General features: G+C 45.4%; 1 protein-coding gene across 1 annotated transcript in view; it reads right to left on the minus strand.

Moving 5' to 3' along the window:
- Positions 1–18,662, minus strand: part of SPOCK3 (SPARC (osteonectin), cwcv and kazal like domains proteoglycan 3) — a 1,387,609-nt gene that overhangs the window by 17,059 nt on the left and 1,351,888 nt on the right. The gene's annotated exons all lie outside the window — the stretch shown is intronic.

Below are 18,662 nucleotides of genomic sequence, written 5' to 3' on the forward strand. Positions count from 1 at the left end.
TTCTCAGATGAGAGATTGCAGCACACGCTTTTTGCTCACTGTACCTTTCACAGATGGGAAATACCCATTTGCATATCAGTCTTTGTCCCGCCCACATGGGCAGTCCAGCACCGAAATGCTTTGGCAATTCCTCTCTAAACAAGACTACCAACAGCAACCCCATACACGTGTTTCAGCCTTGTTGGGCCTCATTAGTGAGGTAAGCTGTGCTTCTCTGAGCACAGTGAGCAGGCAGTCCACGTCTTGTTGCCCCCAGGTTACTCACGGTGACCAACCCCAAGTTCCTTGCAAATATTTCAAAAAAAGTAGCAGGCGCTCCTCTCCAGAAAGAACATGTCATGATAACCTGTTCTCAGATGAGAGTTTGCAGCACACGCTTTTTGCTCACTGTACCTTTCACAGATGGGAAATACCCATTTGCATATCAGTCTTTGTCCCGCCCACATGGGCAGTCCAGCACCGAAATGCTATGGCAATTCCTCTCTGAACAAGACTACCAACAGCAACCCCATACACATGTTTCATACTTTTTGGGCCTCATCAGTGAGGTGAAGCTGTGCCTCTCTGAGCACAGTGAGCAGCAAATCCACGTCTGGTTGCCCCCAGGTAACTCAGGGTGACCAAACCCCAAGTTCCTTGCAAATATTTGAAAAAAGGTAGCAGGCACTCCTCTCCAGAAATAACATGGCATGATAACCTGTTCTGAGATGAGAATTTGCAGCACACCGTTCTTGCTCACTGTACGCTTCACAGATGGGAAATACCCTATTGCATATCAGTCTTTGTCCCGCCCACATGGGCAGTCCAGCACCGAAATGCTTTGGCAATTCCTCTCTGAACAAGAGTACCAAAAGCAACCCCATACACATGTTTCAGCCTTGTTGGGCCTCATCAGTGAGGTGAAGCTGTGCCTCTCTGAGCACAGTGAGCAGGCAGTCCATGTCTTGTTGCCCCCAGGTTGCTCAGGGTGACCAACCCCAAGTTCCTTGCAAATATTTCAAAAACGGTAGCCGGTGCTCCTCTCCAGAAAGAACATGGCATGATAACCTGTTCTGAGATGAGCGTTTGCAGCACACACTTTTTGCTCATTGTACCTTTCAGAGATGGGAAATATCCATTTGCATATCAGTCTTTGTCCCGCCCACATGGGCAGTCCAGCACCAAAATGCTATGGCAATTCCTCTCTGAACAAGAGTACCAACAGCAACTCCATACACGTGTTTCAGCCTTCTTGGGCCTCATCAGTGAGGTGAAGCTGTGCCTCTCTGAGCACAGTGAGCAGGGAGTCCACGTCTAGTTGCAGCCAGGTAACTCAGGGTGACCAACCCCAATTTACTTGCAAATATTTCAAAAAAGGTAGCAGGTGCTCCTCTCCAGAAAGAACATGGCATGATAACCTGTTCTGAGATGAGAGTTTGCCGCACACGCTTTTTGCTCACTGTACCTTTGACAGATGGGAAATAACCATTTGCATATCAGTCTTTGTGCCACCCACATGGGCAGTCCAGCACCGACATGCTATGGCAATTCCTCTCTGAACAAGAGTGCTAACAGCAACCCCATACACGTGTTTCAGCCTTGCTGGGCCTCACAGTGAGGTGAAGCTGTGCCTCTCTGAGCACAGTGAGCAGCAAATCCATGTCTGGTTGCCCCCAGGTAACTCGGTGACCAACCCCAAGTTCCTTGCAAATATTTCAAAAAAGGTTGCAGGCATTCCTCTCCAGAAAGAACATGTCATGATAACCTGTTCTCAGATGAGAGATTGCAGCACACGCTTTTTGCTCACTGTACCTTTCACAGATGGGAAATACCCATTTGCATATCAGTCTTTGTCCCGCCCACATGGGCAGTCCAGCACCGAAATGCTTTGGCAATTCCTCTCTAAACAAGACTACCAACAGCAACCCCATACACGTGTTTCAGCCTTGTTGGGCCTCATTAGTGAGGTAAGCTGTGCTTCTCTGAGCACAGTGAGCAGGCAGTCCACGTCTTGTTGCCCCCAGGTTACTCACGGTGACCAACCCCAAGTTCCTTGCAAATATTTCAAAAAAAGTAGCAGGCGCTCCTCTCCAGAAAGAACATGTCATGATAACCTGTTCTCAGATGAGAGTTTGCAGCACACGCTTTTTGCTCACTGTACCTTTCACAGATGGGAAATACCCATTTGCATATCAGTCTTTGTCCCGCCCACATGGGCAGTCCAGCACCGAAATGCTATGGCAATTCCTCTCTGAACAAGACTACCAACAGCAACCCCATACACATGTTTCATACTTTTTGGGCCTCATCAGTGAGGTGAAGCTGTGCCTCTCTGAGCACAGTGAGCAGCAAATCCACGTCTGGTTGCCCCCAGGTAACTCAGGGTGACCAAACCCCAAGTTCCTTGCAAATATTTGAAAAAAGGTAGCAGGCACTCCTCTCCAGAAATAACATGGCATGATAACCTGTTCTGAGATGAGAGTTTGCAGCACACACTTTTTGTTCACTGTACCTTTCACAGATGGAAAATACCCATTTGCATATCAGTCTTTGTCCCGCCCACATGGGCAGTCCAGTACTGAAATGCTATGGCAATTCCTCTCTGAACAAGAGTACTAACAACAACCCCATACACGTGTTTCAGCCTTGTTGGTCCTCATCAGTGAGGTGAATCTGTGCCTCTCTGAGCACAGTGAGCAGGGAGTCCACATCTGGTTGCCACCAGGTAACTCAGGGTGACAAACCCCAAGTTCCTTGCAAATATTTCAAAAAAGGTAGCAGGACTCCTCTCCAGAAAGAACATGGCATGATAACCTGTTCTGAGATGAGAATTTGCAGCACACACTTTTTGCTCACTGTACCTTTCACAGATGGGAAATATCCATTTGCATATCAGGCTTTGTCCCGCCCACATGGGCAGTCCAGCACAGAAATGCTACAGCAATTCCTCTCTGAACAAGAGTACCAACATTCATTGCCTCTTTATATATTAAAGAGCCAATGAATCAGAACACATCCCTGCTTGACCACACCAACTGTGGGAATTTTCTTGGAAAAAGAACTGTGTGTGTGCGTGTGTCCGAGCAAATCTTAACAGTTGTTTCTTGGTGAAGATGGATAGTCAATTTAAGAAGGCCCTTATCCCCACCCACTTATTGAGTTTCTCCCGTGGTAAGTTCCTGTTAACTTCATCAAAAGTGGAAGGAATGTCCACATAGGCTATCAAAAGTCAGGATACTGTGATCAAATGAGTCTGCCTTTTCAACAAATTTAAAAGTAGAGCATTATTTAATATCTCAATACCTCTTTGCCATTCCAAATAGAATGTGTATATACACTGTGATATCCCAATTCTCTAAATAGAGTACCGGACTTGCTGAAAATACCTTACTGGAGACATTGAATAGCTCTGTAGGACAATAATTATAAGGATTCAATCTATGTGTTCATATATTGAAAATACGTGGCCTGTTCTCCAAGATTAGGGGGATAGAAGAGCTAGTAATGATCTTTTCAAATAAGATGTAGAAAAGATGTTGAAAATATCATACCATGAGTCAAGCCAGGCTTTGAGAACAACATTAACCAGGCCGTCGGTCCCAGTAGTCTTATATGGTATCAGTCAATTAATTATACTTAACATGACCAATTTAGTTACATGAGACTGCCAGTTAGGTAGGCTATTAATGTTAAACCATGTATTGCAGGATAGGATTCTGGAATGCCAATTGTCCTCACAATATAATTACACCAAGCTTCTTCAGCGGGGGGGGGGGTTAATTGTAAGCTTTCTTGATTGATGTTATCACTGCAAAAGGCAGACACACGTTCCTCATATCTTGTATGATTACATAATTTACGAATGATAGCCCTGTCTTGTCAATTAGTCTTTGCTTATGTATTATGTAATTTAATACCATTTTTCTAGCATTGCTTAATCTTTCTTTTTTGATAAACATAAACCTAGGCTTCTGGGGCTCTAGGCATATCTATTTTAAAATCATAAATAGTATTGTCCTTTGTTTTGCACAGGATATTTCCCACTTGTGGGAGCACAGGTGTTGCTTCTTACTTTGGTTGCTAGCATACTCATATGGTTGTAAAATTGATCAGGGTCCAACCATAAAACATTTCTGTATATGACAAGATCTAGTAGTCACTGCTACTTCTCAATAAGTTATCAATATTGTTTATTTTATAGGGAGTCCAAGTTAATCTAGTCATAGAATCATCCCCCTTCACTGTACATACATTAAAATACAGTCCAGGCAAACACCCGAGCTGTTTAGTTCCGGTTTCAAAAAGGTATGATCACTTCCCCGGGATAATTCTGTATTAAGGCTCTTCACCAAATAAATAATTTACAGGATACAAAAATGTAATCATCAATAATAGAGGCAGCCGAACCAATCGTCCAGGTATGTCTTCTGGAATATCCTGTTCAACTCTCCATTTTAGCATAATACAGCCCCAGATGGATAACACTTCTACCCAAACAGAACTTGACTTGTCCTTGGAATGATTTTGAATTAAAACCCTAGGAATGGCATCCCACAAATTAGTCAACGAAAATGTATCTTCTTTATCAAAATCACCACATTTTGCATTAAAATCACCCAAACATTGTCGAAATCAGACCTCATCTCAAAACGTCCAGAAGTAGCAGGAGGCATGCCAATGTCAACAAATAGCCATTCCTCATCAATCATCCAGAACAAAAATGAGTTTCTATCCGCTTTTGTCTGCCATTCTCTCATGTACCTTCAGATTAAAATCCAAATGATTTTGTATCACTGTGACAAGACCGCCTGTGGCCTGCCTTTAAATCCATGTTTGTCTTTCTTAATACAGAAGATTTATCCATAAACAAAAAGAAAAAATGTTTTAGTCTTACTTCGAGAATCATAATCATGTCATAACATTAAATTTCTCTTAAAATGTTGTCTGGCTTTAAGAAACTTTAAAGCCCTTCAAGAGTTCCAGTATTAGGAGTTGGACATCCTTCCAATGGATATTAGGGACATTACATTGACTTTGAATGTACATTTCCCAGTAGCCAGTGCCAAACTACAGAGGTCATATTTACCTTCTCAAAGTCCCCCAAGTGAAATTACACAGCCCGAGTTCCTACTATCACATATGATCTTGAAATTAATCTAGTCAACTCGATTATTCTCATGAAATATTGAATATAGTTTAAAATTCAATGACCGCTGGTTAGAGTAGCATGTACTTAGAGAGACACTGGACTCTTGATTCAATGTCCAGGTGTGTATATGACAACCAAGGGCTAGCACTGTTTCTGTTTCTTCTAATAATTATAATTATCGAACATGAACCTTAATTCTTGCATAATTATAGTACTGTAGGAATTCCACCAGCCTAATGTCTTGTGATGTAATGTGTAAGCGATATTCAATCAACACTACAGCTAAGTCAATGCCTTGTCTGGGATGCTGAGGAAAACCCTTATTAATGTATTTGTATGTCTAGTTCAGTACTCTGGATGACCAACCTTGTATAACACCCCCCTCTTAGAATCCCCCTGACCGCACTGAGCCAAGAAGTAGGATTGTTTTGCAAATTAAAAGGTTTATTTGAGAATTTAAACAGTATATATATATCACACTTTATAATAAATTAATATCTGATAGTAGACTTAGACATATGATGTTGATCAACAATGGGTAATCTGGCACTAGCACACTTCTTTACAATCAATGAGGAGTTAGTATAGGATGGATGAAGTAGCAAAAATACTTGGTTTCAAGGGAAAAGCAATGAGGAATAAAATGCAGTACAGAAATACTTGATATGATTTTAGCAGAAGATAAGATAATCACTTTTTCTCTGGCAATTCACCCCCTCCCCTATGCAATGTAAGAAATGGAGGAGATGGAAAGAGGAGCACACAGTTCTCAGGAATGCAATCAAATACAATACAAAATTCAGTCCCCCCCCAGCAAGCTTAGAGGAAACAGGTAGGAGTTTGAAACACAGGCCCAAAATGTTTTTTAAATGTGATGGCAATGGATGGGAAAATGTGCCAACTGATTTTAATTCCCTCTAGAGATTCAGGGTGAGTGGGAGATGCGTGTTGGTATTAGTTCAGGCTCACTTTAGCAATGCTCTATGAGTTATTACCAAGTTGCAACGGATTTTAACAAAAGAAAGAATGGAGCTGCTATTTTGACAAGTGGAGAAATTGAGCCAAAATCGCAAATCACAGTAAATTTTGCGAGTGTGTGAATCGCGATTGCGGTAAAAGTATAAGGAGTAGGAAGTCGGTTCTAGGCTTGTTGGAAAGCTTAGATTCTAAGCGTTCAGATGAAAGTTTGCGGATTTATATTTAGCCACTTGTCTTCCCCCTCTGCCAAACCGCCTTTGGGGATGCAGATCTTGTAGGCCACAGGGGAGATTTTGTCTATAATTTCAAACGGTCCCTTCCATGTAGGCAAACATTTTCGCTGTTTGGCCTGGTTCCTTTGGAAATTGTATAGATAGACCCGGCCCCGCACCTTATATTCCTTTCGGGTAGTCTTCAGGTCGTAGTGGGTCTTCATGCTCTCGGCTGATCTTTCTAGATTCCGCTGAGCATAGGCAAAAGCATGCTGAAGGTGTTTCCTTAAATTCTCCACATACTCATGAGTTGTGGAGGCATTTATCAACGTTTGCTCTTGGGTTCTGTAGAGCAAATGCTGGGGAAGCACCATCTTGCGTCCAGTCATCAACTCAAATGGTGACATTTTGGTTGCAGATGAAGGGGTAGATCTGATGGCCATTAGGACCAGAGGTAGTCGGATATCCCAACCTGGCCCAGAATCTGCCACAAACTTTTTTAATATGCTCACAATTGTCCGGTTATATCTCTCCACTGCTCCAGAAGAAGCTGGCCTGTAAGCAATGTTGTAGCTTCCTTTTAACCCCTAGTATCTCCCACATCTTTGTCATTACTTCACTGGTGAAGTGGCTACCTCTGTCTGACTCAATCCTTTGAGGTAGACCAAAACGGGAAAAGATGTAGTTAATCATCAGGGCAGCTGCTGTTTCTGCCTTGCAGTTTGGTGCCGGGAGACATTCCACCCACTTTGTAAACAAGCATGTAACGGTCAACATGTGCTTGTTTCCTTTAGACGAGCGGGTTACAGGGCCTACAAAGTCGATTTGCAAATCTGACCATGGCATTGTCATCCCCCTCTTTTGGAGAGGCGCACAGTGTGTAAGGGATGATGGCTGAAATTGTGCACACACAAGACACCCATTCAAGTATTGGTCGAGGTCTTGCCCCATGTGTGGCCAGTATGCAAACTCTCTTAAGATTTCCAGTGTTGTGTGAAACCCCCTATGACCGGCGGTGGCCGCATCATGGGCGTGACTTAACATCAGGCTTCGGAATGAGGTAGGAACCACCCACTGATTGTGGCCAGCTTTGGATTTCCTTACCAGCAAACCGTCTTGGATTCGGAACATTTTTGGACATTTCATCAACACTCTTAGGTCCTCTTTCCCAATGTAATCGGTATCCGTCAGGGGAAAGTTCTCAGGGTCCTCAAGGTGTTGGCAAAACTTACCAATAGTTGGATCCCCCTTCTGAGCTGTAATTAAATCAGCATCAGGGGTCTCCTTACTCCATTGTGCAGTTGAAAGATCATTGTGAGCATTTGTCTGGGACCTAGTGATAGCAGTGACCTGGATTTCCCCCAATAGGGACTCTATTTCTATTAGATCCCCTTGGATGGCCCCGGTTTTGGCCAGCTGATCAGCTAAGTCATTTCCAGTGTTGTCTGGTCCCTCTACTTTGGAATGACCCTTGATCTTTTTCCAGTAGATGGTCATCCCATTCGATGTGACCACATCATCAATGTTTTGGATTAACTTCCTATGTTTCAAGGGTTTGTTATTAGCACATAACATGCCTCTGGTTTTCCAGTTGACCAGGCGCTCTACGAACCCGTTCCGTACATAATCCGAATCTGTGATTATGACCAGTTTGTGGAGTTGATGCTGGACAGCAGTAAGGATGGCCTGATGCACAGCCATCAATTCTGCCACCTGACTACTTCGGGGACCAATTTTGTATCCAGCGGAGGGTTCTGGGAACTCCTTCACCCATGCATTCCCTACGCCAGCCACCAGTTCTTTCTCCCCGTCGTTGTCAACATGGTAAGAGCATCCATCCACATAGACAGTGGGCATTCCCTCACACTTGTCTTCTTCAAAGACTTTGTGTGGGGAATTAAGGTATGCCTCCATGTTGTCCTTGATTTTTAGACTATCGTCCTCGAGACAGTTTTCTCTGGCACAATCATGCAAGTCAGCCAGATCTTGCGTGAGGGGACTCTTCTTGTTTTGGCCATATCTGACCTCCACAGGAAAGCCTTGCATTGACAGAATCCAGGAAGTAATTCGGGAATTACTCACATTTCCGGCCCGGATTCTGTCACTTTGGAGATATTGCAGAGGCTGGTGTAGAGTCTCCACTATGATGTGTTCCCCCGGGATAAACGGGCGGTAATTCTTCAATGCCCACACCGATGCCAGGAGTGCCTTCTCACAATCGTTGAATTTTTCTCCACAGAGGATAAAGTTTTGCTCGCATAGGAGATTATTTTATTGACCTTGTCATGCTTTTGGTATAATACTGCCGTCAAGCACGTATTAGAGAACCCCGTCTCCAGGAAGAACTCCTTGTTTCTGACAGGGTAAGCTAGGCAAGGCGCTTGTGAGAGGCTTCTTTTGAGTTGTCTTACTGCCTCAGATTGTTCTGGACCCCATTCCCACTTCACCCCCCCCTTCAAGAGATGAATCAGGGGTCAAGTGATCTCTGCGTAGCCTTCAATGAACTTTCTGCTGTAATTAGTCAGTCCAAGGAGGCTCCTTAGTTCCTGCAGAGTTGTGGGGTCTTTCAGCTTCTGAAGTGCTTCCACTTTCTTTTCCTGGGGACATAGACCCTGAGAAGTAATCTCATGCCCAAGAAATTAACACAGGTTCTACACCACTGTGCATTCTGGAAGGAAAGTTTTGCTCCGGCGGCCCTCAACTGCGTCAGAACATAATGGATCTCCGCTATGTGTTCTTCCACAGATGAACTTTTGATGAGGACATCATCTACATAAGCCAGGTTACCCCTCGCATCCAGGTCGGGCATGGCCTTATGTAGGAAAATGTTGAATTCATTGCCAGAGTTGAGGTATCCGAAGAGAGTCCGGGTCCATGTGTACTGCTGGCCCCCAAAGGTAAAAGCCAGTTTGTATTGGTCCTCCCTACTGACAGGCACGGTCCAGTATGCATTGGTCAGGTCTATTGCTGTGAATACCTGTGACCCCTGGATCTGGGCCAGCCCTTGGTCAATGTAGGGCAGAGGCCCTCGGGAAGTATGGACCCGTTTGTTGAGCTCCCTAAGGTCGGCGCAGAGTCTCCACTGGCCGTTTGGCTTCAATATTCCCAGCACCGGATTATTGAAGGTGCTGTGTACTGGACGGATTATTCCCCGGGACTCAAGGTTCTTAATTATTTCAGGAAGGGACTCAATGGATGTGAGAGGCACACGATATTGCTTCACAAACACTGGAGTCATTCCAGGGTCCGTGGGAATTGTTGTTGTGTGGATCTCGGTGCGACCACAGTCATATGAGTCTACCGCAAAGAGATCTTGGAAATCCAAGAAAACTTGTTTCAACTTTTGCTTCTGTTCCAGAGTCACACAGGCATCAGCTAGGTTGACTCTCTCTTCCACCATCTGCCTGAAGTCTGGAAAGACTTCTGGTTTGGCTATCTCAGCGGCCTCCTCCAGCTGGGTGGAGAAATCCCTGGTCAGAGTGCTGATTTGGAATGGAGGCTTCAGGTGGGAAAGGCAGTCCTCATGGACCTGGAAAATCACCTCATCCCTCCTGAAGTTACAAGTCACATCTTCCTTACCATAAGGGCAAGAAGTGTACACCAGGAAGGTCCCCCCATGCCGGGTGAAAATCCTGTCTGGTGTTGTGTCGTCATCACTATCACTGTCAACACAGTCCCTGGGGAATCGGTCCTAACAGTTCATTTCCTAAATCAATGGAGAAATGTCGGTCATCAACCACCATTCCAATAATGGTGCCTGTGGCGAGTGTAATACTCTTTAAGTCACTGTTATCCACCTCTATTGGAATGGTGTCATGTTCTATGTTGACTAATGGTGTTGGGTTTACCCCTAACCCTTGCTGTTGGAGAGAAGCATTTAGATGGATATAAGCATCATGGTTTTTCAATTTTTGTCCTCTTCTAACTTTCACTTCCAGGGAGAATTGTCGGGTCCTTTCTGGGATGGTGACTTCCTCTTTAATCTGAATTTCAACTGCATAAGGTAGCAATTGAGCTGACCTAACTGCTTTTTCTGAATCATCAAAGCCCATGGGATTATCCGCTAATCGGGACCAAGCTTTGAAGTTTATTAGGTCCAAACTAATGGCAAAGAGATTGAGAATGTCACTGCCTAAGTAAAAGGCGGCAGTGACGTCTCGCACGACCCAACAATTATGGACTATGCTCTTGTTGCCAATGGAGATTTTGAGCATACACCTGCTTGGCAGGAGATGTTTCGAATTGGGTGCTTCCAGGTCCATTTCCCATTTGTCCATCAGTTTGAATGTGGGAATGGCTGGATCTTTTGGGAGTTGGCGGAACATGGCTTCGCTGATGAAGCTCTTACCATTGTTCACACACACTCGAGCGAGAACAGAGTCCTTCCCATCATTTAACTGAACGGGGATGAACAACTGATCTCCAATTTGCTGAATATCAGCCAGGCTCTGAGCTGATGTCACATCTTTCTGGACTATAGGAGTGGGAGTGTCTGATTGTGGATTGGTGAAGAATTTCAGGGTGTTTCCTTCCAGTGTGGAATACCACTTTAAACTGGAAGGAAGGTTGATTTTCAGAAATAGAGAGGACCCCTCACCACCAGTCTGTTGTCCTACTGCTATTACTGTCACGTCTGGAATCTGGTTGTTCTGGAAGTGAAATTCTACTTGGTCAGATTTTTGTTCAACCATGTGGCAGGTGCCGTTTAAACTAACATGGTTGACACGCTGTTTTAATATTATTGGTCGGCTAGTCTGGGTCCAGAGGACCTTGTTTACACAATCTATTAGGGGTGACAACCTTCTCAGGAGGTCATTCCCTAGTAAACAAGGGGTGCCCTCTGGAGTCACTACTATGACTTTGTGTTTCACCTTGTGTCGCCCAATTTTAATGTCCAAGTCTGCAGTCCCCTCAACGGGAATTTCCTTCCCGTCAAAGTTCTGCAGTTGTCCAGGAAGAGAGGTGAGAGGAATTCGGTAATTCTCCCCCCTTCCTGAATTTAGTTCCTCAAAGGCCCTTTTGGACAGAAGGGTAGCTTGGGATCCAGTGTCCACCAGTGCCAAAATTGTACCCTGCCCCTGTACTTGTACTGGGGCATAGTATCTTCCCTCCTTCTCCTCAAGGGGGCACAGATAATGCACATTTTTGGACAACTGATAGGCTAATTTTCTGTTTTTGGACATTGCTAGCGAAGAGATTTGGGCAGATTTCTATGAAGAGCCTGGGGAATCTGAAAGAAAAAGTTGGCAACTGGAGATCAGAGCCATTGTGGGTTCCCCTGGTTCCAGTTCTGGGCTGCCCCCTGCCTTTGTGGAGGCAGTCACCAGGATGGGTTTGAACCAGGGGTTTTTGGTATTGTCGGTTCTGGGATGAGATGATGGGCGGCGGTAGCTCAGTCTCCAGATGTCCCCAGTCTGAATTGGCATCCCTGGGGACCCATTTTTCCTTGGGAGGAGTACTCCCATCTCTAAAGGAGAAGATCCTTTTTCCAGGATCTTCTGAGGATCCCTCTCCCTAAAATTGGAAGACCTGTACCTCCTCCACAAAGTGGGTCTGTTTGGGTCCTTTGTTTCTCCTACCCCCCCTCTGCTCCTTGGGAGGCAGGCTTTCAGGGGCAGGAGATTTTGTTTCCAGTTCCTGGTTTTCCAGGGGCTGTTTACAAGTTGGGAAGGAAGCTTCCTCCAAGGCTTTACACCCCCCTTCCCCTTGTGCCTCCTCCCTGGGAACCGGTGGGTTATCGGGGAGCTGCCCCTGTCATTGTTCTGGAGCACCAGGTCCAGAGTTTGGGGCATTCTGCGGTGGCATGCTCATCTGAGGGGTCTGTTGAGCCCTCAGTATGTGACCCAGATCTCGTGCCATATTTTGGACCTGGCGCTCAAGTTGTGAAACCCGCTCAGGCTGATACGGGGCTCTATTTTCTCCCCTGGGCTGATCCCAGGAAAGGTAGCTATCCCTTCTCTGGTAGTACCCCTGGTTGGGAAGATTTTGGTACCCCTCCACCCTTGGCCTCCCCACTCCCGGATTAGGTTGCCTGGGCTCAGGGAATTGGGGAAAGAAGGATGGATGATTTTGGGGCTGGAAATTGGGTGGATACCTGGGGAAAAAGTTCTGCCCAGGATTTGGTGATTTCTGCCCTCCTGGGGGAAGTTAGGAGGGAAGTTCCCTGGGTCAGGAGCTTGGCTGGATCCCCCCCCTTGGGCTGGAGGAGTCCACACATAACCCAGGATTGGTCTGTTTCCCTTGTAGCGGGGACTTACATAGTCAGGGGGGCAGGGGACCCCATTTGGGGGACTACCTCCTCGACTCACTGTCTGTGACTGGCCCGAGGGCCTTCTGGGCTGTGAATTATTTGGTGCAGGCAGGTTTTTAGGCCCCCTCATCTCCAAATCTAAAACGGGAGCAATCTTTACCTCTGCCACCTTGGCAGCAGCAGGGGTGCTGTTGGTTTTGGGGGTTTTCGGCGCATTATTTTTATTTTCGATGGGCTTCTGCACCTCATAGATCCGGGTAGCCTGTTCAATGACCCAGTCTAAAGATCTTTTCTCATGAAAATCTCTCACGAGCTGGGTCATTATGTATTTGGGTAAGGCATGGAAAAACGTATTGATGAATTCTCTGCTATCCGTGCGCACCCTTCTGGAGGTCTGCGCAAAAGCACACTTTAATTCTTGCACAAACTCTTGTGGGGCCTGATCCTCCACATTGCAAATTGCAGGCTGCCTTGCGAGCCTCTTGAGGATTTCTGTGCACAGAGAAATGTTTCAAGATGGCTGCCCTTTATGTGGACCACCTTGAATGGTTTTGATCCTCCAGCCCCGCAAAGAAACTGGAGTATTCTGGTGAGAAGGTCCACTTTACATATTAAATACAGCTTTGGCTGTCCTTCAAATGGAAAGTCTCCATCATTTGCTCATAGAGCTCCAAGTGTTCCCAAACAGAATACGTGGCGTTCTTATGATAAGGCGTGATGACACTCCTTATTGACTTTATTTGTTTCAATGGGTCCTTAAGCAAGGCCCTTTTTGCCTTATTGGCCTTTTTGGTTCGGGTAACCCTGGTCCATTCATCCTCCGACTCAGAAGCGCTGCTCCCAGAGGTGCCCGTCTGATCTTCGAGGTTTTCCCGGATTCTGCGAGCCTGGGAATGGCTGGCAGAATGTGGGGACCTGGTCTCCTGTGTCCTGTGACGCTCAGAGGAGTCTTCAGATCCCTCCTTGCTACCAGGATTTGCTGGGTATCCCCCCCACTGACCTAACAGATGCCCTTAATGGGCCTACTCTCCTGGGGTTCCCCACTAAATTGCACTGTGCTTGGGTGCCCATACCCGGATGCCGGCCCATCCATTCCTGGGAGGTACTGGCCTATGAGCCCCATACTTCTAGCTGGAGAGTAATCTGCCATCCCCGTGGCCCTGGCCTCATGTGTGCAAGGGGACATGGGGGTGGCAGAGTCAACGGACTGGGAGAGATGAAGGCTTCTGGTACTAGGGCTCCTGAGGTTATGCTCAGGAGTTTCTCTTTCCCAGCTAACCTCATCTTTATCCGCCCCTGCTTCCTGTTGCTGGAGCCTATCATTGTGCTGACAGAGAGACTCATTTTCTCTCTGTGCCTCCTGATTGGTCCTGGAGTACTGGGCCAGTCTCTACTGCAGGAGGGTTACCTCCTCAGTCCCATCCCTACTGGCCTGCTCCTTTCTTGCCAGAGCCTCCTCCACCCTCCTGGTGTGCTCTAACAAGTTCTGGTGTTCTTTTTGGAGGTCACCCAGTCCCTGGAGGGCTAGGTGATTTTCTTCCATTTTCCTTTTTAAGTGCAGACTTCCTGGCCTAAGGTATCCCTTTCCTGACTAAGAGCCTGCATCTGTGCCGCCAGGTCGTCCCTTTGCCTTTGGAAGGCACCAGCTTTCTGGCGCTCCTGATCAAACTCTGCCTGGGTATCCAGGTCCTTCAGAATTAATGTATTGCTTTCCTCTTTTTCCCTATCTAGGTGGCTTTGCAGGGTGACTACCTGCTCAGCACATGCCCCATTGAAATCTAATTGTTGCTCCAGCTTTTTCTGGCTCTGCAGTAGGGAGTCCAAACCTTCTTGGTACTCCTTCTGGAAGGCCAGAAATCTGGTATCCTGGTCAGCCTTTTCCTGTTGCTGCATATCCATATACTCCTTTATTTTAGTGATGTACTGTCTGCTATCATTTTCTGACTCCTGGCTCCTCTGCAGCCTCTTCTCAGAAGAGACCAGGTCAGATTGGGCCTTTTCTAACACCATCTGTTGCCTATTTGCCAGATCTTGGCCTTCAGCACATTTGTCCTGCATGGCTCCCATATATAGATACAAATATGCTGCTATCCTGGCAATCTTATTGTGTTCCTCTTTTGCCTTAGGGGCCATATATAGTTCACTTAGAGCCACATGTAGGGGACCCTGATCTCTCCAGCTATCTGACCCTGTTTCAGTGACCTGTTGCGTGATTGCCTGCAACCAGACCGCCTGGTCCTGATGAGTCCACTCACCTCTCACAAATAGCTTATGTAAGAGGTGCTCCCTCGCTATTTTCATGTCTACCACGGTCGTCATTCTGGAATTTGAGTTCCTTCCTGACTTACAGAAGTTTGTATTTTATTTTGCAAAACAGACCGTTTCCTTAGAGCGTTCCTTTGAGGAGTGCCTTACAGCGTAACACAGCGTGGTGATCCGACCGGATGTATGTCTCCCGTCAGTTAGCACACTGTATTAATCTGCACAAGTGATAGGTCTAACCCAGAATATCCCGGCTCCGAGCCCCCACTTTTGTAAGCGATATTCAATCAACACTACAGCTAAGTCAATGCCTAGTCTGGGATGCTGAGGAAAACTGTTGTTAATGTATTTGTATGTCTAGTTCAGTACTCTGGATGACCACCCTTGTATAACACCCCCCTCTTAGAATCCCCCTGACCCCACTGAGCCAAGAAGTAGGTTTGTTTTGCAAATTAAAATGTTTATTTGAGAATTTAAACAATATATATATCACACTTTATAATAAATTAATATCCGATAGTACACTTAGTCATATGATGTTGATCAACAATGGGTAATCTGGCACTAGCACACTTCTTTACAATCAGTGAGGAGTTAGTATAGGATGGATGAAGTAGCAAAAATACTTTTATGGTTTCAAGGGAAAAGCAATGAGTAATAAAATGCAGTACAGAAATACTTGATATGATTTTAAGATAATCACTTTTTCTCTGGCAATTCACCCCCCTCCCCTATGCAATGTAAGAAATGGAAGGAGATGGAAAGAGGAGCACACAGTTCTCAGGAATGCAATCAAATACAATACGAAATTCAGCCCCCCCCCCCAGCAAGCTTAGAGGAAACAGGTAGGAGTTTGAAACACAGGCCCACAATGCTTTTTAAATGTGATGGCAATGGATGGGAAAATGTGCCAACTGATTTTAATTCCCTCTAGAGATTCAGGGTGAGTGGGAGATGTGTGTTGGTATTAGTTCAGGCTCACTTTAGCAATGCTCTATGAGTTATTACCAAGTTGCAACAGATTTTAACAAAAGAAAGAATGGAGCTGCTATTTTGACAAGTGGAGAAATTGAGCCAAAATCGCAAATCACGGTAAATTTCGCGAGTGTGTGAATCGCAATTGCAGTAAAAGTATAAGGAGTAGGAAGTCGGCTTGTTGGAAAGCATAGATTCTAAGCTTTCAGATGAAAGTTGAATTTTGTTCCTAGCCCAAACGGTTCCAGAGATACTGACGATTAAATAAAGGTAGTTTTTTGGATTTAAAGTAAACTCAAAATGACAGGTGACAGCTTGCCGCTGCAGAATTGACAGGTGACACGATTTCTAGGAGGCAGTTCTACTTATGTTAAAATAGTTTGGATTAGATTATTGGTTCTGCACAGTTCTGCTAGGTACTCACAATATAAATTTGAACTAGGCCTCGTCCCGGATCTGGTCAACACGTCTGGCTGCGGTTCTGTCTGCTTGGCGGGTCAATCAGGCACCGGTTCTGCTCACAGCGATCTGGGTCAGCTCTGCTCTGCTTGTCTACCCTCTCTGGATTCAGCGGCCTCTGGTTCTGAATACTGCTCTGCTTTCCGGTCCGGATCAAGTGGATTCTGGATGTAAGACTGCTTTCTGGGTACTGGCAAGAGTTCTTGGCAAAAGAATTCAGACACCTCGCCCGGCTGTGGAATAGTTTGCAAATGATTTTGAGGCTTGCTGACAAATACTTTTGCTTGCAGTGGGCCTTCTTGGTTCAAAGTTCTGTAGTCTCTGTTTAGCTTGGAAGTCTAAGTGTTGGATCTCTGGATGTGAAGTCGTCGGTCAGCATGCTCTGCAGCAAATGGAATTGAATGTCTCTACCTGTCCCAGCAGTCTCTTTTTATGTGTTTTGAAAATGGGTGTGTGCCTGGGCCTAGCTAAGCCTGCCCCTCTCTACTTGTCAATGGCCCAATTCTCCCCTCTCCCATGATTGGGGGAAGGAATTGGATTGTCATCATGATGAGGTCTGTTTATGGGCCAGAGGATCCTCCCCTGGTCAGTTTGCCCACAAATCTATATTTGATTCAAATACATCTTTCCCAGATATACAATTTGTTGAAATTACATGTGCACATTATATATTCCATGCTTGTCCGCCTCTGCTCTTCCTGGAGGCTTCCATTCAAAAATGACAACATTTTGCGCTTTTTTAACTGGTTTTGCAATATCGGATATTTACCCAAAATTACACACATGTGTGCAAGGAGTATGGACATTAATTGATGAAGTGCCAGATTTTTAACATGCAGACATTTGGAGTAAGACCCTGTTTTCCGCTAGCAACCCCCCAGAATACACCACAGGGTCCTAACGCCTCTTAAAATGTTCACAGAAAAATCACAAAAATAATGATATTACTTATATAATTCTGACAAGTCCGCCCTATGAGTTATCTATCTTTTTAAAATTATGCTCTGGTCAAAAAGGGGTGTGGCTTCCCACATCACAGGGTGGAATAACTGGTTTATCCACTTCTCCCAAGCTCAGCTGGCTTGCAGAGGCACTGCCCCCCCAGTTTCTCCCAAGAGGAAGCTATTTTACGACGCCCCCAATATAACATTTGCCTGAGTCAAGGAAGTTGCATTTTTCTGTTCTTTCCAGTTCCCAGGTGCTCCACCTCTAATCTAATCAGAGAGGTGACAACTCCTTTTGGCAAGGGGCAGCAGGATGCAGCTAGGCCTGGGAAGAGTGGCTGAACAGGTTTCTCCTGTCGGGGATAGTTGTCAGGCAGAATCCAGTTTCATTAAGCCAGGTTTCAGCTAAATGTCACTTTTTGTTCCCAGTTTTCTACATTCAAATCAAACTGTCAATTTGTACCTATACATTAAATAATTACTTCCTTCAAGTCATTTCAGAATATAGTTTTACATTCTTCCACCTCTTAGCAAGTCTTTCCTTGGCTTGGTTTTGTTTCATTTGTTCAGTTTTACACAAAAGTCTGGTGGTTTTAAAACGCCGGCTTTCTGATAGTGGTGAGTACTGGTATTGCAACCATTTTTGGGATTAAGAAAATGAATTCCCCACAGTTCTGGGTTGCTTTTGGCAATCAGCATTGCCATTCCCAATGGTTTCAGGCTACTGTGTGTAGCCCAATGGTGGTTTTAGGCGGTGCCCTCCTGTGCTCACAACATAGGCAAAAATGGGTGGCAGCCTATTCTTCATGTTTTCCCTGTGTACTCTCTAGGGAGTTCTGGCCATCATGATGTTTTCCGTGCCAGTACTGCACAGTTTTATGTTAGGGCTTGGATGCATGGGTAAAAACATCCCACAAATGTACCTAATCCAAGGAATCCCATAAAAAGGGAATTTAGGGGATCAGGTAATTGAACTCTGCCCACCCCATAATTAATACATTCTAGCTTACCCATATTCTTTCCAACCCTTCCCCTCTGTATGTGCTGCTCCCCTCTTTTACACAGCTCTCCATTGGTTGCCATCTGGAATGAGATAGTTACGCCTCTAAACATAGACATACACAAACATGACTGAATTGAGAAGGAGGATGGGAGTGTAGAAATCATGCTGCGCCTGGCCCAGTAAAAATGAAAACATACAAAGGAAGCTCAGAAATGACATGCCTGTGCAATACCCCTGCATATTTAACAAACATGCAGACAGGCTTCATTTCAATTCACGGATTGCAAACAGGATCCAATTTTGAAATGTGTGAGAACACCGTGTTTAACCCCATGGTGTGCAGAGCTGTGCTCATGGTGTGAAAGGGGAACCCAAGGTGCAGCTTTTTTCATACAGGTGGAAGGTTGTACACAGGTATCACTTTATTGACCAAAGAGCACGTTTTGTGAAT

The sequence above is a fragment of the Ambystoma mexicanum genome, chromosome 6q (genome assembly GCF_040938575.1).
Source record: "Ambystoma mexicanum isolate Mex_15411 chromosome 6q, UKY_AmexF1_1, whole genome shotgun sequence".
Lineage (NCBI taxonomy): Eukaryota > Metazoa > Chordata > Amphibia > Caudata > Ambystomatidae > Ambystoma > Ambystoma mexicanum.